This window comes from Miniopterus natalensis, chromosome 1 (assembly GCF_054644295.1).
Source record: "Miniopterus natalensis isolate mMinNat1 chromosome 1, mMinNat1.hap1, whole genome shotgun sequence".
Lineage (NCBI taxonomy): Eukaryota > Metazoa > Chordata > Mammalia > Chiroptera > Miniopteridae > Miniopterus > Miniopterus natalensis.
This window is the reverse complement of record NC_142081.1, coordinates 125,847,968-125,858,601: the sequence shown is the minus strand read 5'-3', so window position 1 is coordinate 125,858,601 and position 10,634 is coordinate 125,847,968. Positions and strand designations below refer to the sequence as shown.

Here is a 10,634-nt window from a genome sequence, read left to right as displayed (position 1 = left end):
AAATAATAATAAATACTTGTCTATTAAGGAAGAACTTAAGAAACACTATAAGAGCCAGTCCAGCTTGATCCAGGAGTTTGTACAAACAATGGGATTCATTCCGAACAATTCCTTTTCATCTGAACATCTAGAACTTTGGCACACACTGTGGGAAAGATGCCGATGTGACTAGGGTGCGGTAAAACCCTTGGCACTGAGGAAAGGGACTCTTGGACTGGTAGATGGCATTTCTCATGTCTTGTCAGAATTTGACAGTGGAATACTTGAGCACATCTTGGGAACTCCACAGGGAGAGAGCTCTTGCAAGATTGTGCCTGGTGTCCTCCACTCTTTGTCACACACACCTTTTCTCCTTGCTGATTGTGTTATGATACTTCCACTCTAGTAAATCACAGGTAGGAGTAAAATTCTATGTTGAGTCCTATGAATTTTTCTAGTGAATAAGCCCACCTAGGTGTGGGTTCAGCAACCCCTAACAAAATGGCATTATTTGGCCTTTTTATGATTCAGAATGCTATGTTCCACATGACTGGAGGCAGAGGGTGATTCCAAGCATACCTCTCTTGGAATCGCTTCTTCTTGATGTTTCTTCTGAAGATTCCTGGAGAGCTGTTTGAACAAAGGTATGAAAAGGTAAATGAAATGGCGACAGAATACAATGTGAAAGAAAAAAACGAGGCAAATTACTCAAAATAGAAAATGCAGAATCCTAATGACAGACAATATGCTCTACTATATGAAAGTGCATATAAAGGAAATGAAACATCACACTGGCAATTTTCTCCAACTAAGCAGGATTTCATTCCTCTGTACAATAGATATGAATCAATCAAGTCACTGAGATAGCGCTAGAAAAACAACAATTATCAAAGATAGTACAATAGGGTTCTATCGATTACAGACATCTATTGGTTTGTTTCTAACATCTTTCTTAATATCTCATGACACTAAAAATATGTCTCTCCTGTGAAAGGTAGTTGTTGACAGGACAAGGTAAAAGTCAAAGAAACTGTATCCAAAATATAGGGTGAGTTACCCATGGATATTCCAACAAACTCAACATGTATGGGGGAAAACTGGTCTTTCCTGTTGAACTGTTGCTCTTCCCTGTTCAACTGATAGAGTTTTATTCTCCATGTCAAATTCACATGCCAGTGCACAAGGTGAAGAAATGTGAATTAACCAGCTTAGATTTCTCTCCCTCTACTAACTTTTTACCCTTAATGGTCATGAAATCCTGTGAACTAGACATCTTTTCCTTCTCTGCTTTATTTTGCTACTGTCAACTGCCCAAGTCAAACAATTGGCTTTCACAGGGGCAAAAATTATACAATTATTATTCCTTCATAAATTAAAATTTTTTAAGCAGAACAAACGAGAAAGACATACGCTTAGAAAAACACAATCATCTTCAATGGAATAAATTGACCCTCCTGACTTGATTTCAGCATGTATGAGTGAGAGCTTCATCATGCCCTGAAGGTAGTCCAAGGAGGCAAAGCTTCCTTTGTCTTTCATTGTCTTTATGTGGTTTCCTTCAATCTGTCCTGTACATGAGCGCTTTGCAAACTAGGGACTATGGGCAATAATACAACCTGTCATCTGGTTTTGTACATAAAGTCTCACTGGAACACAGTCCTGCCTTTTCCTTGACATATTGTTTGTGACTGCTCTCACACTACAATGGCAGACTTGAGAAGATATGACAGACGACATGACCTAAAATCAGCCCCTTTACAGAGAAAGTATCCTGATCACTCCTTCATATCAAAACCAGAGTGCCCCCAGCAAGTGTAATCTTATGACACATCTGCTCAGTGCACTCCAATGAATCCCTGTAGTAAATATGGCTGACCTTCTACCTTAGTCGTCCTTCTTGCTTGAGATCCCCAGCTGTATTTGGACACTTACTGTCCTGATACACAAAGAGAAATGATTATACTAAGCTAATCACAGTATCTAGTTTACCACTAAGTGTTTTAGGAGTGAGCATGTGATGTACCCCAAGCCTATAAAATGTTAGCCGAAGTCAACTGCAAGCCCCTCAGTTTTCCTCATATTTAAAAGAAACATATAGCTCAGCATCACCAATCAGGGAAATGCAAATGAAAGCCATAATGCAGGACCACCTCAGACTCTCAGAATAGCTGTCCTCAGATAGAAATAAATAAATAAATAAATAAATAAATAAAGAAAGAAAGAAAGAAAGAAAGAAAGAAAGAAAGAAAGAAAGAAAGAAAGAAAGAAAGACATAAATACATAAATAAATAAATAGTGTTGGCAACGATGTGGAGAAAAGAGAAAGCCTCCCACTCCACTTGTGGGATTGTAAATTGGTACACTTAGTATGAAAAACAGCATGGAGATGCCTCAGAAAATTAGAAATAAAACTGCCATTCCACTTCTGGGCATTTCTTCAACAAAAGCAGGAACACAGATTTGAAAAGATATCTGCACCCCTATACACACTGCAACATTATTTACAATAGCTAAGATATGAAAGCAATGTAGGTGTCTTTCAATAGGTAAAAAGAAGACTTAACAATATACGGTATAAATGAAATATCACTCAGACATGAGAAAAAGGAAATCTTGCCATTTACCACAACATGAAAGGACCAAGAAACTGTTATGCTAAGTGAAATAAGACGACGACAAATATAGTATGTCTCACTTACATGTGGACTCTAAAACGAACAAAACAAACCAAACAGAAAAACAACCCATAGCTACAGGGAATAACTCATGGTTGCCAAAGGCTAGTGAGTTGAGGAGATGCATGAAAAAGAAGAAGATGAATAAGAAGAGAATCTTGCAGTTATATCATATGTGAGCACCCCGGACGCAGTGTACAGCACAGGACATGCGTCAGTACCGTAGTAACTTTGCACAGACATAGAGGGTGAGTAGACTTAGCGTGGTCATCACTTCTTAAGTATGTAAATGTGAAACCACCATGCTGTACACCTGAAAGTTATATATTGTGTGCCAACTATACTTTTAACAGGAAATTTCAAAGGAAAGGAGAAACGCATAAGGAAAAGCAGGCCTTCCAGCCTTTACACATTGTCATGTGAGAATATGATGCCTCGGAGCCCTCGCTAAGCAGCTGGCCAGGAAAGGACACATTAACGCTGACAACCATGCACCTGGAAAGGGACAACTGAGATCCTGATGACATCAAGAAAAACCAAAACAATCCTGGTTCCTATTGTTTTGGCCACAGTTAATTAGGCCACCGATCCTCTGAAGCGAAGACTATTCTATGTGACCGACAGCCCAAGGCTTTTAGGGTAAGATCTCTTCCTTTCTGGTGTAGGAGACTTTCATAAGCTTGCCTTCGCTAGGTATTAACCTCATTCCCAAGCATTCCCACAGGACACATTCTGCATCATCAAAACAGAACTGGGCATTAATGCTGCAAATTTCTCTTCTACATCTGAGCCCTTGCACTGCTGTTCCCACTGCCAAACGGAAAGTTCCTCCAGCTAAACGTCACTCTTCTGTCCCTTTACCTGGCAAATTTCTTCACCTTCTGAATGCTTACTTTACATCCCACCTACACATTTTATGTTCTAATTATAAATCTTCTGTTGAATTGATTTCTGACAGAGACAGGAAGGGAGAAACAGAGAGAGATAGAAACTGTGATTTCTTTTTCCACTTCCTTATGCATTCCTTGGTTGATTCAGGTATGTGCCCTGACCAGAGACCAAACCGACAACTTACGCATTTGGGGACAATGCTTTAACCAACTGACCTACCTGGCCAAGGCCTCACCCACATTTTTCAAACTCTAGTCCTCATCATGGCTCTAAGGTGTCTGGCACATACTACACACCAATGAAAAGAATAAATAATGACAAGGGTAAGCTCCTAGTGCACTCTGCCATCTAGTATGCATTGAGTGAAGCATAGGAAATAATAAAAATGACAATGATAATAAGTTCTTGGAGGGCAGGGAGAGGGTTTTTAAATGTTTGAATTCTGCAACATCAGTATAACACCTACCACCTAAATGATACCTGAGAGTTCAATAGCAAACCATTAAGAGGATCGATGATTAACTGAATTTTTAATTTTCTTTCAAAATTCTGTTTCTGAAAAACACACAGAAATAAACCAGGCACAGCTCTCTGATATTATGAACACCTTCAAGGTCAAACCTCTATTTCATCTTTATGTTTTGTATAATTTGAAAAACCAACTTACACAAGCTCTGGTTGAACGTATACTAAGTTTAAGGTGTCCTCATGCATTTCACGTGGCAGGCACAATCAACTCAGTGCCACAGCTGGGTAGCACACTGCCATTCTACTTATTGTGAAATATTTCTCTGCTCTTATTATAATTTGTTAAGTCCGTGTAGCGTTATTTCAATATTTATTACGATTATCTTTTGAACAATGGCAATACAGCATGTGGTTCTAAGGAAACTAGTGCCATGACAATTATTCAACAAGTAGAAGGACTGTCTTGTTCTAATGAAGTCAACATGCCTCATTCTGTTTTGACTTCTGACAAATGAAGTTGATCATAGTGAGACCTTGTTGGTATAATATGTAACATAACCTCTGCTTCTCAACTGGCATTGCCTCTGACTTCTGTACTACTGGTAAATGTTTAAAAACCAATCTCATTGGGATCCTTGCCCACTGGCTAAGTGCTGGCAGTCTTATCCTTAACAATTGTTTCTGGTTCCATGGAACTGTTCTTCAGTTCCTAGATTAGTGACTTTTCAGTGAGACAAAGCAGTATGTAATAACAAGGATTTCTCTACTTAGTTTAATCCATTTTCTGTAAAACTAAACAAAAGATCCTTTCCTAAAAAGTCCAGTGTGTTATACTGTGATTATAGTGGAAACCTACTACCTTTTATCTTAAAGTCCTTTTATTTTTTACATAAAGCTGGGATATTAGAAGTCATGACTAAAGAAATTAACTTCTTGTCCAACAATATTCCTCTGGATTTTAAATCACCTACAATTAACTGTTCAAATAACACTGAATACTAGTCTATTAAGGAAGAAATAAAGAAAAACTATAGGAGCCCATCCAGGTTGATCCAGGAGTTGTATAACCAATGGGATACATTTTGAACACTTGCTTTTCATCTGGCCATCTCGAATTTTGGCACACACTATGGGGAAGATGCTGATGTGACTAGGATGCCATAAAACCCTTGGCACTAAGTTTAACAGGACTCTGGAACTGGTAGATGGCATTTCATATGTCTTGTCAGAATTTGACAGTGGAATACTTGAGCACATCCTGGGAACTCCACAACAAGACAGCTCTTGCAAGCTTGTGCCTCGTGTCCTCCACACTTCGTCACACTCACCTTTTCTCCTTCCCGATTGTCCTATGATCCTTCCATTTTAGTAAATCACAGGTAAAAGTAAAACTACATGTTGAGTCCTATGAATTTTTCTAGTGACTAAGCCCACCTAGGTGTGAGTCGGAACCCCTAAGGGAATGGTATTATGTGGCATTTTTATGATGCCAGATGGTATGTTCTCCATGATTAGAGGCAGAGGGTGATTTCAAGCATACCTCTCTTGGAACTGGGTCTTCTTATTCCTTTTTTTGTACATTGCAGTAGGCCTATTTGAATAAAGGAATGAAAAGATAAATCAAACGATGAACACAGAAAACAATGTGAAACAAACAACAATGCAATTTATTCAAAATAGAAAATGCAGAATCCTCATGATAGACAACATGCTCTACTGTATGAAAGTGACTAAAACAGAAATGAAACATCACACTGGCAGTTTCTTGGACTAAGCACAGTTTCATTCCCTTGTACAATCCATATGAATTAATCAAGTAACTGGGTTAGCGAGAGAGAAACAATAATTCTCAAAGACAGTACAATAGGGTTCTAGTGATTACAGAGTTCTATTTGTTTGTTTCTAACATCTTTGTTAATAACTTATGACACTAAAAACATGTCTCTCCTATGAAAGGTAGTTGTTAACAGGGGAAGGTAAAAAGTGAAAAATCTGTATCTAAAATGTAGGATGAGTTACCCATGGATATTCCAACAAACTGATCATGTATGGGGAAAATCTGGTCTTTCCTGTTGAACTGTTGCTCTTCCCTGTTCATCTAATAAAGTCCTATTCTGCACCTCCAGTTCACACGCCAGTGTGCACACTGGAGATCTATGAATGAACCGTCTTAGGTTTCTCTCTCCATGATAACATTTACATTTAATTATCATGAAATCATATGAACTAAGCCTCTTTCCTTTCTCTTCTTTATTTTGCTACAGTCAATGTCCTAAGTCTAACAGGGGCTCTTAACGATGGTTTTCACAGGAGAGAAAATAACACCAAATATTATTTTCCTTCGTAAATGAAGATACTTTAATAAGAACAAAACCAATCTCATTGGGAACCTTACCCACTGGCTAAGTGGAGTCATTTTTATCCTTAAGCATTGGTTTCTGATTCCAAGAAAGTATTGTTCAGTTCCTAGTTTTAGTGACTTTTTGCTGAGACAAATCAATACACAATAACAATTATTTATATACTTAGTGTAATCCATTTCTATAAAAACTAAACAAAAGATCCTGTCTTAACACGTTAAGTTTCTCATACTGTGATTATAGAGGACACACGCAACCACTTTACTTAAAATGCTTTTAGGTTTTACATAAAGATATCATATGGGATATTTGAAGTGGTGACTAAATAAATGAACTTCTTCTCCAACAATATTGCTCAAGCTACTAAATCTCTTATAATTAACTGTTCAAATAATAATAAATACTAGTGTATTAAGGAAGAAATTAAGGAACACTATAGGAGGCCTGTCCAGCGTGATCCAGGAGTCTGTTAAACCAATGGGATTCATTCTGAACACCTGCTTGCCATCTGGCCATCTAGAATTTTGGGACACACTATGGGGAGGATGCTGATGTGACTAGGATGCCATAAAACGCTTGGCACTGAGTCTAAAGGGACTCTGGGACTGGTAGATGGCATTTCACATGTCTTGTCAGAATTTGACAGTGGAATACTTGGGTACATCCTGGGAACTCCACAGGGAGAGAGCTCATGCAAGCGGGTGCCTGCTGTCCTCCAACTTTGTCACACACACATTTTCTCTTTCCTGATTGTCCTATGATCCTTCCACTCTACTAAATCATAGGTAAGAGTAAAACTCCATTTTGAGTCCTATAAATTTTCTAGTGAGTAAGCCCACCTAGGTGTGGGTTCACGAACCCCTATAAGAATGGGATTATGTGGCAATTTTATGATGCGGGATGCTATGTTCTGCATGATTAGAGGCAGAGGGTGATTTCAAGCATACCTCTTTTGGAACTGGGTCTTCTTACTGCTTCTTCTGTAGATTGCAGTAGATCTATTTGAATAAAGGAACAAAAAGATACCCATGGATACCCCAAAAACCTCAACATGTATGGAAAAAAACTGGTCTTTTCTATTGAGCTGTTTCTCTTCCTTGTTCACCTAATAAAGTCTTTTTCTCCACCTCCAGTTCTCATGCAAGTGTGCAACTGGAGACTGATAAATGAACAGTCTTAGAGTTCTCTCTCCATGATAACATTTACATTTAATTATTATAAAATCATATGAACTAGACCTCTTTCCTTTCTCTTATTTATTTTGCTACATTCAACGGCTTTAGTCTAACAGGGCCTCTTAACGATGGCTTTAAAAGGAGAGAAAATAACAGCAAATATTATTTTCCTTCATAAATGAAGATTCTTTAAGAAGAACAAAACCAATCTCACTGGGATCCTTGACCACTGGCTAAGGGGAGTCGTTTTTATCCTTAAGCACTGGTTTCTGATTCCAGGATAGTATTGGTCAGTACCTAGTTTTAGTGACTTTTTGCTGAGACAAATCAATATGCAATAACAAGTATTTATATAGTTAGTGTAATCCATTTGCTATAAAAACTAAACAAAAGATCCTGTCTTAACACACTAAGTTTCTCATACTGTGATTATAGAGGAAACATACAACCTCTTAACTTAAAATGCTTTTACTTTTTTACGTAAAGATATCATATGGGATATTTGAAGTGGTGACTAAATAAATGAACTTCTTCTCCAACAATATTGCTCAAGTTTTTAAATCTCTTACAATTAACTGTTTAAATAATAATAAATACTAGTGTATTAAGGAAGAAATTAAGTAACACTATAGGAGGCCTGTCCACCATGATCCAGGAGTCTATACAACCAATGAGATTCATTCTGAACAATTGCTTGCCATCTGGCCATCTAGAATTTTAGCTCACACTGTGGGGAAGATGCTGATGTGACTAGGTGCCATAAAATCCTTGGCACTGAGTCTAAAGGGAGTCTGGGGTTTGGTAGATGGCATATCACATGTCTTGTCAGAATTTGACAGTGGAATACCTGAGCACATCCTGGGAACTCCACAGGGAGAGAGCTCATGCAAGCGGGTGCCTGCTGTCCTCCAACTTTGGCACACACACATTTTCACTTTCCTGATTGTCCTATGATCCTTCCACTCTACTAAATCATAGGTAAGAGTAAAACTACATGTTGATCCTTTGAATTTCTAGTGAGTAAGCCCACCTAGGTGTAGGTTCAGGAACCCCTATCAGAATGGCATTATGTGAGAATTTTATGATGCTGGATGGTATGTTCCACATGATTAGAGGCAGAGGGTGATTCAAGCATACCTCTCTTGGAACTTGGTCTTTTTACTGCTGCTTCTGTAGATTGCAGTAGATCTATTTGAATAGAGGAACAAAAAGATAAATGAAATGATGATGTCAGAAAATAATGTGGAAAACAAAACAAGACAATTTCCTCAACATAGAAAATGCAGAATCCTAATGATAGACAGCCGTCTGTACTCTATATAAGTGCCTATAAGTGAAATGAGACATCGCCCTGGCAATTTTCTCTAAGGACATTTAATTCCTTTTGACAATAATTCTGAATGAATCAAGAAACTAGCGTAGCGAAGGAAAAACAATAATTCTCAAAGCTAGTACAACAGTGTTCTAGTGATTAGTGTTCCATTTCTTTCTTTCTAAACTTTTCCTTAATATTTTATGACACTAAAAACATGGCACCCCTATAAAAAGGAGTTGTTGAAAAAACAGGGTAAAAAGTCATAGAAACTGTATCCAAAATGTTGGGTGGGTTATGCTTTGGATATCCCAACAAACTCAACATGTATGGAAAAAAACTGGTCTTTCCTGTTGAGCTATTGCTCTTCCCTGTTCATCTAATAACGTCCCATTCTCCACCTCCACTTCACATGCCAGTGTGCACACTAAAGACCTATGAATGAACCACCTTACATTTCTCTCTCCCTGATAACATTTACATTTAATTATCATGAAATCATATGAACTCGACCTCTTTCCTTTCTCTTATTTATTTTGTTACAGTCAACGGCCTTAGTCTAACAGGGGCTCTTAACGATGGCTTTCACAGGGGAGAAAATAACAGCAAATATTATTTTCCTTCGTAAATGAAGATTCTTTAAGAAGAACAAAACCAATCTCACTGGGATCCTTGACCACTGGCTAAGGGGAGTCGTTTTTATCCTTAAGCACTGGTTTCTGATTCCAGGATAGTATTGGTCAGTACCTAGTATTAGTGACTTTTTGCTGAGACAAATCAATATGCAATAACAAGTATTTATATACATTGTGCAATACATTTGTTATAAAAACTAAACAAAAGATCCTGTCTTAACATGTTAAGTTTCTCATACTGTGATTATACAGGAAATACACAACCTCTTAACTTAAAATCCTTTTACTTTTTTAAATAAAGATATCATATGGGATATTTGAAGTGGTGACTAAATAAATGAACTTCTTCTCCAACAATATTGCTCAAGGTTTAAAATCTGTTACAGTTAACTGTTTAAATAATAATAATAACTAGTCTATTAAGGAAGAAATTAAGAAACACTATATGAGCCCGTCCAGCGAGATCTAGGAATTTGTACAAACAATGGGATTCATTCTGAACACTTGCTTGCCATCTGGCCATCTAGAATTTGGGCACACATTATGGGGAAGATGCCGATGTGACTAGGGTGCCATAAAACCCTTGGCACTGAGTCTAAAGGGACTCTGTGGTTTGGTAGATGGCATTTCACATTTCCTGTCAGAATTTGACAGTGGAATACTTGAGCACATTGTGGGAACTCCACACGGAGAGAGACTTGCAAGCGGGTACCTGGTGTCCTCCACACTTTGTCACACACACATATTCTCCTTCCAGAATGTCCTATGATCCTTCCACTCTAGTAAATCATAGGTAAGAGTAAAACTACATGTTGAGTCCTATGAATTTTCTAGTGAGTAAGCCCACCTAGCTGTGGGTTCAGGAAGCCCTATCAGAATGGCATTATGTGACAATTTTCTGATGCGGGATGGTATGTTGCACATGATTACAGGCAGAGGGTGATTTCAAGCATACCTCTCTTGGAACTGGGTCTTCTTACTGCTTCATCTGTTGATTGCATTAGATCTGTTTGAATAAAGGAAAAAAAAGATACCCATGAACACCCCAACAACCTCAACATCTATGGAAAAAAACTGTTTTTTCCTGTTGAGCTATTGCTCTTCCCTGTTCATCTAATAAAGTCCCATTCTCCACCTCC

The 10,634-nt window shown here is 38.0% G+C and overlaps 1 long non-coding RNA gene across 1 annotated transcript; it reads right to left on the bottom strand.

Annotated features, from left to right (window-relative positions):
- Window positions 1–558: 558 nt before the first annotated feature.
- Window positions 559–8,728, bottom strand: LOC148094387 (uncharacterized). The gene is made up of 4 exons (XR_015714358.1): window positions 8,686–8,728; window positions 7,321–7,371; window positions 5,554–5,604; window positions 559–609 (listed from the first exon to the last, which is right to left on the bottom strand). It is a non-coding gene; the product is annotated as an uncharacterized LOC148094387 (long non-coding RNA).
- Window positions 8,729–10,634: the final 1,906 nt, after the last annotated feature.